Raw genomic sequence first — 14827 nt, 5'->3', positions numbered from 1 at the left:
GATTTCACACAACACAGTTAATAAAAATAGCCCAGCCCCTACCAGAGTGTTTATGCTTGGACATCCCGTCAAGGGAAGGAGAAAGGTCCTGGAGCAAGATCCCAGTATGCAGACTAGGGACTGGAGATAACGTTCTGGGGTGGGGAGACAGTCTCCCTTTCCTCTGTCTCCTTCTCCATTTACTCACCCCTTTCATGACCGAGACCTTGACAGTCACGTTCACCAGTAAACCAGAAGCACTGGGCACAATGCATGGTCAGGACAGGGACTCAGTAAATGTCTCCAGCTAAACAAAGAATAATGGGACAAATAAATGCATGCACGAGGTTCGGCCAGCCAGAAAGCATCTAGGGGAGGGAAAGGGCCAAGAACCCTCAGTCATCCTCAGACTGAGAACAGAGCTGCGGGGCTGCACCCCACACTAGAGAGCAGAGCTATCGTGCACGAGAGCTCCCCTTCACCACCTCCAGAAGACAAAGATCACGCACAGTAAACTCTGGAGGAGTGTGGCGTGCATGAATAAATCATTCCTTTTTTTTGTCCAGTCCCCAAGCTGAGTAACTTCGCTGAGTAAGCCATGGCCGCCTTTATGTTCAGCCTGCCTCCCTAACAGGGCCGTAGAATTCTAGGGGTGGTCACAGTTCCCCAAGGATGACATAACCCCCATCCTAATTGTGCAAGAAAAGTGGGGGAGGAAGGGTAAAATGAAGGAAACAGGAGATAAGCAAATTGAAGCTGCCAAAGAACAACTTTGTTCTTATTTTACTGATGATACGCTGTGCTGTGCAAACTTGAAGAATGTAATAATAATGATAACGCATCAGACATAATGTGATATTGGAAAGGGATGGTTCTCAGGACGGAACTTAGGAAAAGAGAGTGAATACCGATCTGGTCAACGCTTCCTGTGGGAATGTATGCTCCGCGAACATCCTGACGGTGTTTCCTAAGGAAAGCAGAGTGGTGGATTTTTTACTATGGAGTCTTCCAGCATGATGTACCTGTTCTATCGGTTGCTTACACCACACAAACCTTCTTTGAAAGATGTATGGGATGTGGCCTCACTAGAAAATGTCTGTGACAGCTATCGAATTACAGTAAAATAAAACTGAGATGCCGTATGACTGAAATAACTCCACTTGTATATCTGATAGCATACATGAATCATTTAGAGTCGTAAGTTCAAACTATACCCGCAAAGGCCGTGCTCACCTCACAGAAGAGTATACAGCCCCAGATTCCTGGTTGGTCTACCTTCATCCGCTCTTCCTTGTAAAGCTTAATAACCATTTTGTAAAGTATCTACATCAGGTTGTACAGGAAGATAATTGTCATTTTAAATGGTGGAGTTGTGCCGGATTCTACATGCATATCCCTGAATGATATGTGGTGGAAATTTTCTGGCTTTTCAGAAGAGGCTGGGGAAATCCATCAGGAATTGAGAGCTTGGAAGATGTAATATATTAAATTTGTCCTGGGCCCATAAAGGGCTCTCTCCAGACTCCTAGGAGAAATATAACAGTTCTAATTCATGACTTTAGTCCAAGCTTACTTATTAAATAAGCTTTTATTTAATAAGCTTATTTAAGTTAGCTTATTTTTTTTTACTCCTAAAATGCCCCAGTCTAGAGAATAAAGTATGTAGTCAGTCTACTTAGAGTTTGTCAGGTAAAATCTCCCTTTCAGAGCGGGAACCTCCTTCTCTGCAACATCAAGACAGTGGGCGTCCAGAATCAGCAGAAGTTTCTGGACCCACACCATCCCCATTGGATCTTCCAGTAATGCGTCTAGGCCTAGACCCAGCAAGGAAGTGCTCAGACTCAGATATCAGACAGATCTAAGTTTGAAGCCTGGTTCAAACATTTTAAGATTTTGAGGCCATGGCAATTTACATCATCTCTGTATAACGTAATTTCCTTTATGAAGGAGAGATTTCCTCTACTAAGGAGAGATGATGATAATTGAACTTAAGTCATAGAATGGCAGTAATGAAAGAAATGTATATATTGTTAGGTTTTTAGCACAATATTCAACTGAGAGTAAGAATATAATAAGTATGGGTTCAATTATTCATATTATTCTTCTGCTTCAATGTTAATAATCATGAATGTCAGATCAGAAAATTTGGAATTTAAACTGGGACTAGGAAATATCACAGGTTTATATTTAGTGACAACTATTCTCTGCCTAATCCGCAGTCCTACCTTCACCCAACACACACACATTGACAAACCCATCCTATCACTTGTTTATTTTAAACAAATAAAATCCTTTATATCTCCCTTTTAAACAAAGAATGACACATCCTCCATGAAAAAGTGCCTGTGGGTGTGTGCGCTCTAACACCATACACCAAGCGATGCAGGAGAAGTCTTGGCTACTTGTACATTCAGCAATAGACAGACAGACCTCGGTATGGGCTGCACATACCTGCCCAGATCCCTTTTGCCATGGTCAGGGAAAAGCCTGGAAAGTATTGACCTGAGCAGATTCCCATGCATAAGAAAGAATTTGCAGAAGTCCAGCCTTCCCTAGGGAGATTCTAGCATGGCATTGGAGCAAAAATAAATAAATAAAAATACAAATTTGGTCTCAGCAGAGTCAATAGTAAGGAAAACAAAGACAACGTTTCCAGTGTTCCCCTTCAAAGAAACACTTCTGGGACTGACCTATCTGGCAGTGTGACCTTTCCCAGAAGGAAAAGGAGATTGGTGAGTGAGTGCCCGGCTACCTCAGTTGTATGAGATATGACTGGAGAAATCCATTTTTCATCAGCAGCACTCAGAATACTGAGGCAGGACCCCCATGAATAGGGGGAGGGAAGATATTCGGAAAGTGGTAGATAAGAATTTCAAAGGGTCATAAAGGGATTGTGCTCAGCAAAATCTGCCCATGAGGCCCTGGGGGTACTGCACCCAGGGATCTCTCAACTGAAGTCTGGGGGCACCCCAACACCCAAGTGATAAACCCACATATACACCTACTCAGTGGCCAGCTCTTTGTGCCTGCTTCTGTGTCTGCCCAAGAGAGAACTCTGGTGGATGAGAAGCATTCAGAAAACAGGCCAGAAGAAGCTACAAACTTGAGCTTTAAGCGCCACCTTCTGGAAACCAAAGCCAGCTTGATGAGTTTAAGAACCAAAAATTAAAAAAGATTAAGAATTCTGCCTCAAGAGAGATCAAGAAACGTGGAGCAGGTATAGCAATAAAAAGAGAGAGGAAACTTCAGGTAATAACGACACCATCGAACAGAATGAAGTTAATTAGCAAAGAATGAGAGGTGTCTGCTACTTCAAACGTCAAAACAGCAACGCTAAACGACAAGAAACATGAAAAATCAAGGACACATGCCAGCCATCACAAAAAAGTAATAATTCCCCAATAACCAAGTTCAAAGGCACAGAATTCTGTGATCCAGCTGATAAAGAATTTAAAAATTCTGTTTTGAAGAACTCAACAAGCTACAAGAAAACTCAGAAAGACAATTCAATAAAATGTCAAAAAGAATACATGATCAAAATGAGATTTTTATCAAAGAGATAGAAATAATAAAAAAGAACAAAACAGACATTCTGGAGCTGAAGAACTCAATGAATGAAACAAATAAACAAAAAAAGCAATAGAGAGCATCTGCAATACAATGGAGAAATTATAAGACAGAATAAGTGAGTTAGAGGGTAGAAACTTTGAAATAACCCAGTTAAAGGGGAAAAAAAATTAAAAAATGAAAAAGAGCATAGGAAGACTATGTGATTTATATGATTCCATCAAAAGGACAGATATTAAGATAATTGAGGTTCCAGAAGAAAGGGAGGAGAAAGCAAATAATTTATTTAAAGAAATAATAGCTGAGAGTTTCCCAAACCTGGGGGAAGAATTGGAGTTCCAGATACATGAAACTAATAGTTCACCCTATATCTCATGCAAAAAGACTTTTTTTCAAGATACATTATCATGAAACTGTCAAAAATCAAGTATAAAGAAAGAATTCTAAAAGCAAGTAGGGAAAAAAATTGATAGTAACATACAAAGGAACCTCCATTAGGCTCTCAGTCGATTTCTTAGCAGAAATCCTACAGGCCAGGAGAGTTGAATGACATATTCAAAGTGCTCAAAGAAGAAAATTGCTAAGCAAGATACTCTGGCAGACAAAGTTATCCTTCAGATATTAAAACACACACACACACACACGCACACACACACACACACACACAATACATTCCTAGACAAGCAAAAGCTAAAGGAATACATCGCCACTAGACCTGCCTTGCAAGTAATGCTGAAAGGAGTTCTTCAGACTAAAATGAAGGATACTAATAATCAACATGAAAACATGTAAAAGCATGCAACCTCTCTGCCTCAAGTGTAACACAGGCAAAACAAAACCTACCCAGCGTCATCATTATGAAGATAACATAAGGCCCAGACAGACAGGAGGGGAGAGAGGACGATGCAATATCCCAGGACAGGTTTTCAAGGAGGGAGAGCAGAGCACAAATGCTTCAGGGGACTTAGGGGAGGGGGCTGACAATATTGGGTTCCATGTCCCGAACTTCCTGTGCTTTGTGGACCCATGAGGCTCAGGGCCGTGCAGCCTCTTGGAAGGCAGCCAGCCTCGATGGGGTCTGACCAGCTACACTTCCAGGTCCTATAAACAATGCTTTGAAGCTGTGTTGCTCATTCATAACTTAAAAAATAAAAGTATGCCAAACAGTAAATCCCTCAGAACCAGTTGGGATTTAGCTTTCCATACCTTCCCAAACTAAGCCAATGACCCAGAAGCTTCCTTAGGAGTCTATGTAAGTCCTCAATGACTCAGCAATCATGGGCTCAGCCAAGGGAGAATTCAAACCCTCTTCCTGCCCTTTGTCCCTGTAATGCTCCCACCCTCTGGCTGCAGCAGTCCCTGTGAGAGGAGGGGATCCCTGCTGGGCGTTCAGGTTGGGAAGTAGCTCCATCACGCAAGTCCTGGCTTATCCTCAGGGCTTGTTCCCCAGAGCACGTGAAGCCATTCTGTTACCTCTTTGGAGCATTTGGTAGTTGTCATGCAGGGTCTCAGCTCCTGCTCCCCACACAAGAACGCAAAATACGGTGAGGCCAAAAAGGAACACAGAGCCATAGATAGGGGAGTCATACCATTATATTCCCGCTGGCGGCTGGATGGGAGACACAGGAAGCAGGAGACACAGGAAGCAGGAGATCCGCAACCTGCCGTCCACTTCTGTGTCAACCAACCTCACTTGCTAGCTACAATCTGCCGTCCGCTTCTCTGCCAATCAACCCCTCAGCGTAGCCACAGCAGTTGTATTAGTGGCTAATGGCTAACCAGTAACAGCTGATGGCCACCCAGTCACCAGATGGCCATCTGATTACAGCTGATGGCCATCTAATAACCAAGCCAGCACCTTTCCACGTGAGGCCAAGAGCCTAAAAACTGCTCTCTGGGACTCTGTCCCCACAGTAGTTGTTCTCCTTTGAACAAGTTCCACTTTCTCCAGACCCTGACTGTTAATACAAGGACAGAGAAGGGCCTCTTTTTGGCTTGGTCTTTTTACCAACTTCATACAGGGGACCTAACTTTTCTGTTATTTCTCTGCAGTCTTAGACAGCACTGGCCTCACCTTGTGCTCACTCTTGGATTTCCCAACCCTGCCATTGAAACAGTTATCCCCTCACCACCTACCTACCCATCATGGACATATGCACATCTGCAGCCGGGAGGCCTCCATCAGCCTCTCCTTTAATGCAGAGTCCTTGGTCCTGTGAGGTCATTTTTTTACCAGGATATGATGTTGAACTTCAGCTCTTTGTCTTCTTAAAGGAATGAATTCAATCAAGAGACAGTTTTTCCAGCATGAACAGCAGAAGTTTAATAGTAAAAGAGAGTACACTCTGAGAGGGAAGCCGCCTTGCCTTACGTTGCGTGAAGGCTTTTATTTCTATGGATAAACTTACCTCCCCCTCTCTGATCTCTTACTTCTTTCTTCCCCTGTGGTTCCTAATCCTCCTTCTCTGGCATTTAGTAATGCATTTATTTGACTTAGTAGATGTGTAAACACATCCCTTTGGTTTTGGGGGCATGTGCAAACACATCCATTTGGGGGGGTGTGAAAACCTGGAATCCTATTGGGCAGTAAGGTTTTGGTGGTCCTGACAAACGGATGTGTTCCCTGCTACGCAGGATGTCTTCCTCTCTTAACAATGTATTTCTTTGATTTAGAGGCATGTGTAAACACATCCCTTTGGGGTACGTGTAAGCCTGGACTCCTGCTGGGTAGGTGCAAGGGGTCTTGACCTGAGTAGGAGCTTCAGCAAGGGCCTTCTAACTGGGGTTAAGTTTCTCCTTCTCCTGCCCATTTCTACCTATCTACCTACCCTGTCAATGTCGTGCCCCGCAAGGCGCCATCCCACCTCCGTCTCAGGCTTCTCTGTCTCCTTCAGGATCACCAACAGAACGTTTCTGCTTGGGCCCCTCTCAGATCTGTGTGAGTCCAGTGACCGGGCCTAGGAACACAGAAACCAACTCCACAAGGGAAGATCGCCCCACCATTGTCCCTCTGAGCTGTCCATACCCAGTAGGAACAGGGTGCAAGCCAGCGAGGAGCTGGGCTTCTGCTGCCTCCATGTCAGGTGCACGCTATGACCAACTATCACTGTCTACCGGTGGGTCCTTCCTCAGCGAGACACTCAGAGCCTCAGGCACTTTCTTGTCGGCCCCTCCTCTGGGCTGCAGTGGGCTCAACATCCCAAAGAACAGCTGGAACTTCTGGAAGCAGCTGACTTGGATGTGATGGGTGGCAGAATACTGACCCCAAAATATGCCACTTGGGCATGTGGATTATTTTGAGTTATAGGCAATCAAGGCCTAAGACCCAGGAAGGGTTTGTTTTTTACCTCTCCCTTAACTGCCTACAATAATTTAGGTGGTGTCTGTACCAGGAGGAGATCGATTACCAGATTCGACATTTTTAGGTCAGAAAGTGTTATTGTAAATGTTTGCTCTTCCTGTGAATTGTCTTCCTCCCCTTTGTAGTCCCAGGCCCCTCTCCCTTCTCTCTAGCTCAGGACAGTGTATGAACCTCAACTACCTGACTGTCTAGGAGCCTCATATCTTTGGGGCTCCCATACATATAAAATTAAATTTCTTTTTCCTCTGTTAATCTGTCTTATGTCAATTTAATTATTAGACCAGCTAAAAGAAGCAGAAGGGAATAAATGGAAAGTTTTCCTCCCCTACCTACCATCTTGGCGTCTAGCCTGGGACTCTTCGCTGGCTAGACACTGCTTGCTCTGGGGCTATTGCAGCTAGGAGACACTGGGAGTCTGACAAGAGCCAGCAGAAGGTAAAAATTCTTACTGTATCAATCTCTCAGATCTCTGTATACAGCGTCTGGGGGAGTAAGAGTAGTGAGAGTCCTTTTCTTTTCTAAACTATTTAAATTAGCAGGAGAAAATATTCGTGTGAATAGCTCCTTGGTTATAGTGACTTTGGTAAAGATTTGTTATGCGTACTGTTTTCTGTTGATCCCTTTCCTCCAAGAGATGGTCATGTGTTTTCCTTCATCTGTCTTGTTTGTTTGTTTGTTTGTTTGTTTGTTTGTTTGTTTGTCATAACGAGGAAAACCATAGGGTAGAATGCAGGCATGTTTGAGTCAGCCTCACTGACTAGTGAGTTCACAGTCCTCACCAGACTGTCGTCTGTTTAGACAAACTCTGCTGTGGGTCCCCTATTTAAAAACCAAATGAGATCATATGGTTCTCTGCTTTTTCTGTCTGACTTATTTCACTTAGCATTATACTCTCAAGGTCCATCCATGTTGTCACAAATGTTCCTATATCATCTTTTCTTACCGCCGAATAGTATTCCATGGTGTATATATACCACAACTTCTTTATCCATTCATCTATCGAAGGACATTTTGGTTGTTTCCATGTCTTGGCCACCATAAACAAAGCTGCAATGAACATTGGAGCACACATGTCTTTATGTGTAAATGTTTTCGGATTTTTTTGGTAGATACCCAGGACATGTGGTATATAAACCAAAAACAACAAAAGAACAAGACAAACAAATGAGAAAGAAAAACTCATAGACACAGACAATAGTTTAGTGGTTACCAGAGGGTAAAGGGGTGGAGGGGTGGGAGATGAGGGTAAGGGGGATCAAATATATAGTGATGGAAGGAGAACTGACTCTGGGTGGTGAACACACAATGGGATTTATAGACGATGTAATACAGAATTGTACACCTGAAATCTATGTAAATCTACTAACAATTGTCACCCCAATAAATTTAATAAAAATAAATAAATAAATAAATAAATAAATAAATAAATAAATAAACAAATGAGGTTTTCCTTTCATTCTGTTCTATGTCTTGAGAGCTTGGCTTTGTGACCAGAGAGAATATTCTCTCTGGTGTCTGCCATCTGAAAGGTGTATATACCAGAATCCATCTGGAGGCCAGACGAATTGGCTGGGATTCTGAGACCCGAGGTCATAGGCAACAATCTCTTTGTCTGGACATGCCAGCAGCTCTTAGGGAGTTCGTCTTAAGGAGCTTTAGTCATCTCTACCTCTATTGCTTTGTTAGTACTGGAGAAGTCCCATTTTCGTCACACCTGCACAGTGTCACATGTTAGTGGGTCTGTGACTGAAAGACTGGAGACACCATTTTTCGTATACAATTCTTACTGTCTGTGACAACGAAGGTCTTTGCTTTCTTGGGCTAACTCTTGGAGTGAACTTTCTGGATCTTGTAAGGGATGTGATTTTTACACTAAATAAGGCACACTAAGAGATTAACAACAATAACTAATAATAAAACAGAACAATTATAACAATAAACTGTAAAAAATACACGAATATTCTCTTTCTGTCTCTCAAAATATCTTATTGTACTATACTCGCCCTTCTTCTTGTGATGACGTGAGATAATATAATGCCTATTTGATGATATGAACTGAGGTAGATATTCTGGAGAAAAAGATGCTTCATGTCCCGGAAAGGACAGAGCAAGACAGGCATGAGATTTTATCACACTACTCAGGACAATGCACAATTTAAAACTTATGAATTGTTTATTTCGGGAATTTTCCATCTAATCTTTCCAGACTATGGTTGACCACAGGTAACTGGAACTACAGAAAGAAAAACCGTGGATAAGGAAAAGACTACTGTACCTGATTGCCTGACTGAAATTAGTTTAACTGAACTGACCTATTGTCAGGGCAGAGACTGGACGGGTTCAGTGAGATAGAGAAATCTACCAACTCAACTTCTGGACTGTGAAACATCTTGGGGAAATTTCAAAGTCAGGATTGAGGCGGAGCAGAATTCATGATTGCTAAATATGCCACTTTGGCACATGGATTATTTTGAGCTGAAGGCAATCCAAACCTAACAGACTCCAAAAGAGGTTTTTGTTCTGTTTTGTTTTTTACCTCTCCCTCAAGAATTTAGGATAAGGGGCATGTATGTACCAAGAGAGTTATTACCAGAGACAACTTTTTACATCAGAAAGAGTTATCTGCATACATTTGCTCTTCCCATCTTCCTGTGAATTGTCTTCCTTCCCTTTGAACTCCCAGATCCCTACCCCTTTCTCTATAAACCTCAATTGTCTCACTGTCAAGGAACTTCATTTCTTTGGGGTTCCTGTAGGCACAAAATTAAAATTTGTTTCTCTCCTGTTAATCTGTTTTATATCAATTTAATCATTCGACCAGCTAAAGAAAATAGGAGGAAACAAAGGAAAAAATTTCCTCCCCTATAGATGATATTTATCTTTGGTGGGTTCCCTGGGAAGAAGAATCACTCAGCAGTCTGCACTGTGCATGAGTCCAGGCTTGGCATGTCTCTGAGTGTGGGGGAGGGAGGACAGTGGACACTCACTAATGAGTATATATGTGCTCCCCTGGCTACCCACATAATCCAAAGGCCTCAGGGCTAATCCAAAAAAAGGACACATCTTATTATGCTTCTTACTTCCCCGGGTATGGTTTGAGTTGCATACAAAGTCAGGAGAAAGTTTCTACCCTGTCCCCATGCTTTTCCACATACCCATCATATTAACCTGTTTAACAGAAAAGACTTTCAATGTCTAGTCTGAGGATAGGACCAGGCATGGCCTGGGGTAATGTGAGGCCTTAGTTTCCCAAACATTCAAGTGAGACATGAAAAGACAAAGATCTAAGAAACCAGCAGGGAACTCATACTCAAACTAAATCTAACTTCCCTGATGCATGATTTTTGAGGGCTCTCTGAAGGCTCACCTGTGATAGTAAGTATAAGGGTAGTTGGTATGGTTTTGCCATGACTATATGCTTGTGGTCAAGAATGCCACATTTTCTATTTTCTTCACTCAACTTTAATCTGACTCCGAGCCTGATTGGCAGATAATTCAATCTCTGTCATTACGGGGGCTTTTCCCACTCTCATCTCCTGAAAAAAGTGTGTCCAAAAGAGAAACACACCAATGGAAACCTGTCAATATTTTTCCAAATGTAAGGTGGAGATGTCCATGCTACAGCTCCTTGGTCCATTTTTGTTTCATGCTTGGGTCTGTGGGGGCATAAAAAAAAATTTCCTTTCATTTTCTAAGTTCTTTAGCTAAGCTAATAATCAAATTAATGTAACACAGATTAACAGGTAAAATGTCCAAAATTTATTATAGATGTACGTTCAGGGGTATCATAAGAAACAAGACCTGAAGACACAATGGGCAGTTAAGGTTTATATACTATTTTCGATAAAGGAGAAGGAGACAGGGGACCGGGACTTCAAAGAACAAGTAGGCAATTCACAGGTAGATGAGAAAGAGCAAACATATGGTAAGCACCTTTTTGCTGGGCCACCCAGAAACAACGGACACAGAAGGAAGTTTTTTTTTTTATTTTATTTCAATTTATTAGTTTCAGGTGTACAAGACAAGGTAATACTTAGACGTTCATCATTTATATCCCTCACACTGGGAACCCCTCTCCCCCCATCCACTATCCCTCCGACCTCACACCGAGCCATCACATTATATATATAAAATTATAGTTGGCATTCATTAATGTTTAGCTTCTGGTGTACAATGCCATGATCAGGCAGCTTTAACAAACAGGCTTTGCTAGATTTCTTCCCATACACCACATTTAGTTTATATTATAATGTTAACATGAAGCTTCCTTCTGTGAACCTGAGGAGAAATATGTCTGTCAAAATGGACTCTTTATGGTTAACTGGGCCCAAATTAATAACCAGGCCCTAATGTCCATTCTTGACAGAAGCCTCTTACACTCTGCATTTTGGGAAAAGCCACAGACTGAGCTCCTGTACTATGTCCCCACCTGTTCATGCTGCTTGAGTCAACCACTGTAGGGAAGCCCTGGTTTTGTCTTTTGACTAATAGATCGCGACCTGCCTCGTCCAATCAGAACTACACAAATTGTATCTTAATTTGCATATTATATCGAGCAAGCAGAACTTCATGATTTGGACCAATCAGAACTGCACTACTTGGAAACTTCATTTGCATAAAATTGAACACTTGGGTGGGAATTTGCTCTATAAAAGATGGCTTCCCCTTTGCCTTGGTGGAGCACAATTTAGGTTGCTTCCTGAATCTATGTCTCCTGGGCTACAGTTCCTTGTGTTCAAATAAATACTTTTTATTCTTTATTACGTCTAAAATTAACTTTCGTTTACTCTTTGTTTAAGCAAGTTTTTTCTATCTGAATTCTTTTAGGCGGGAAGGAGGAGGGTCAAAGGTTTTTTTCTGAGTCTTTTGTTTCTTAATAACCAGTGTTGGGACAGAGTCCCAGAGAGCAGTTTCCAGGCTCTCAGCCTCATGTGGAAAGGTACTGGTTTGGTTATATAACCCACTCGGTTATGTAACTAGTTGACCATCAGCCGTAATCAATTAGACATCAGCTGCTATTGTTCTGTATGCTATATAACTGCCATGGCTACGTTAGCAAACATGGATGTTGCAGACCTTGCAGACCCTACTTCCTGTGTCTCAGCCGGCTGCCTTCGAGACTGTGGTGCAGGAAGGCTCTTTGTTAGGGTACTGGCAGATGTTTGCTTCATGTGTCTCGACCAGCCGCCATCAAGAATATAGTGGTATGAACCCCTATCCATGGCTCCATTGTTGTTCCTTTTCGTCCTCACCGTATCCTGCGTTCACCTGCTGGGAGCTGAGCCCCTGCGTGACAACCAACTTAAAATCAATATCCCAAAAGGCATACTTTGGGGTGGCAAAGCTTTGGTCCCTCAGGGCCTGGTTCCTGACGAGTCTGAAATCCATGGAGATGAGGGGCCACTTTCTTAAGTGTACCACCAGCCATACCGCTGTGAGGTCCCTTGCTCCTTCAGGCACTGTCAAAATCTAGAATGGCACCTAGGACTCCCAGCTAGTTCCCTTCCCCTTCTGGGAGAAATGCATTTATTGTCCCAAATATTTATAGAGTAGATGCCATGTGCCAGGTTAATAATGTTCTTGATATTCTGGGATACTTAGTGAATTAAACAGAGAAAAAAACAATTTGTAACCCTTGTTTTTTTTTAATTGGAGTGACAGATACATTAAATATAATAAATAAATAAGTAGTTTTTTGACAAGGTGATAAGAATTATGGGGGGAAAGCAGCCCCTGCTAAAGGGATTGGTGAACGCGGAAGTATAGATGCATTTTTAAATAGGTGGCAGCTTAGGTCTCTTTGAGGAGGAAATATTTGCAGGATTGACTCATCCAGTGGGAATCTGTAGTAGTCTTTCCCTGCATTCCCATAGACAAGGGTTAGGTCACGTATCATGTTTTACCTTCTGTAGTTTGTTACGACAGCTCTTAATATTAATTCCTTTATCAAAATAATTACTTCACAGGCATCAGACTTTGATATCCAGGGTTCAGCCATCAATCTCTCATAATCTGGAGGGTAAGCACTATGAACTGGGAGCTGGGAGAGTCCTCGAGATTTTTTGTAGAGAGAATCAGAGAGGAGTTCTAAGAGAATGTATGTAGGTAGGGTCTCTGACTCTCTCATGTATGTGGGGTTCCCATATACATGTATGCATTGAATTTGGTTATTTTCTCTTCCTAATCTACCTCAAGTCTATTTGATTATTAGACCAGCCAGAAGTACCTTGAGGGTAGAGAAAAGTTTGTTCCTCCTTCAAATCTGGAAGGAACAGGATCAATAGAAAATAACAGTACTCTAAACAAGTCTTTACCAGAGTCACGTTTACCCAACAAACTAGGTTTACAAATATTTTCTCCTGCCAATCTAAATTTAGAAGAGAGCAAAAGATTCTCACTACTTCCAAATTCCATCGAACCTGCAGAGTAGAGACCAGAGAGGCTAACAGAGTAAAACGCTTACCCTTTCTGCAGGCTGATGGTCAGATGACTGTGGTCTCCTAGCTGCAGCTGTCCAGGGAGCTGGCAGTGTCCCAGCCAGTGAATTCTTCTGGCTGGCTTGCCAAAACTGTGGGGGCTAAAAAAATTAATACCTTTCCTCCCACCTTCTAAGTTCCTCTATTTGGGCTAATAATCAAATTAACAGACAGTAGTTAACTGGAGAAAATGAAAGTTTATTATTTGTGCACGGGGAATTCACGTAAGCATGAAAATTCCAAAAACAGTGAGGTAAAATTGGGTATATATGTTAGTTTGGACAAAGGAGAAAGGCGGGGATGAGGTCTTAGATTCAAAAGTGAAATTGGGCAATTTGCAGGTGATTGAAGAAGAGCAGAATACATTTGGCAGGTAAATTTTTGCTAGGCAACTTGGAAACAATGGGACAAGGGGGTGGTGGATGTATTTAGTCAACAGGCTCCTGCTTGAAGTCTTTCTGGCTAATGGTAAGGTGATTATGTTAAGTTTCCCTTCCTGAAGCAGGTTTTTCCATCTGAATTTCTTAGTCAAGAAAGGGGGGAAGTTCAAAGGTTCTTTCTGAGTCTTTTCTTAATAACCAGCTTAAAAATCATATCCCAAAAGGCAAAACTTTTGGTCCCCTTCAGTTGCAACCTCTATTCTCAGTCCTAAGGAGATAGATTGGGGGCAAGGCAGGAGACCAGATGAAGCCCTACCCTCTATTTCATCTCCCACCTCACCCCAACAGCTTGGCAAAGCCTGTGAATAAAACATGTCTACTCTGCCTTCGGCTCCACACATCTTCCTCCAGTTCCCCAAGTCACAGACACCTTACCCCCAGGACTCTACCCACTTGGACATCTGTGTATCTCCCACGTAAATAGGAGGTATCCATTTTATTAAACTTCTGTTTGTTTTTCTGTTTTCTGTCTTTTGTTAAGGGGAGGTGGGGAGTGTCTACACCAAGAACCTAGAGGGATAGAAGAAAAATTATTTTCTCCCTCTCACAGGAGCATAAATTTGGTGACTTTTTCTGTTGTTCAGGGATGCAGGGATTTGTAAAAGCTGAGTAGGGTCATGAACACAAAGAAAAAACCCTCCAGTATCGCTGACACACTCCTAAGCACGAGGAAACAGCAGCCCATCACTAGGGGAATTTGAAGCCCATGGCACATGGAAAGCAATGATAGCAACAATAAAAAGTGACATCACAATTCCTGACACTAATGGCCTAGCACAGAAAAAGGAATGTATGGACATCAGTACTACTTATCTCATTCTCTACTCTTCTACCCACAATGTCAAGCATTTGATTAAAAAAAATTACAAGCACAAAAAAGCGAAACAACCCATTGTCAAGAAATAAAATAATCATCATAACTAAACTGAGTGATGGCCCAGATGTTGGAATTATTAATCAGGGACATTAAAATAACTGTTAATGAACAAAATTCAACTCAGTAA

This window comes from Rhinolophus hipposideros, assembly GCF_964194185.1.
Source record: "Rhinolophus hipposideros genome assembly, chromosome: 24".
In the NCBI taxonomy this organism is placed as follows: domain Eukaryota; kingdom Metazoa; phylum Chordata; class Mammalia; order Chiroptera; family Rhinolophidae; genus Rhinolophus; species Rhinolophus hipposideros.
Note: the sequence above shows the minus strand (reverse complement) of the source record.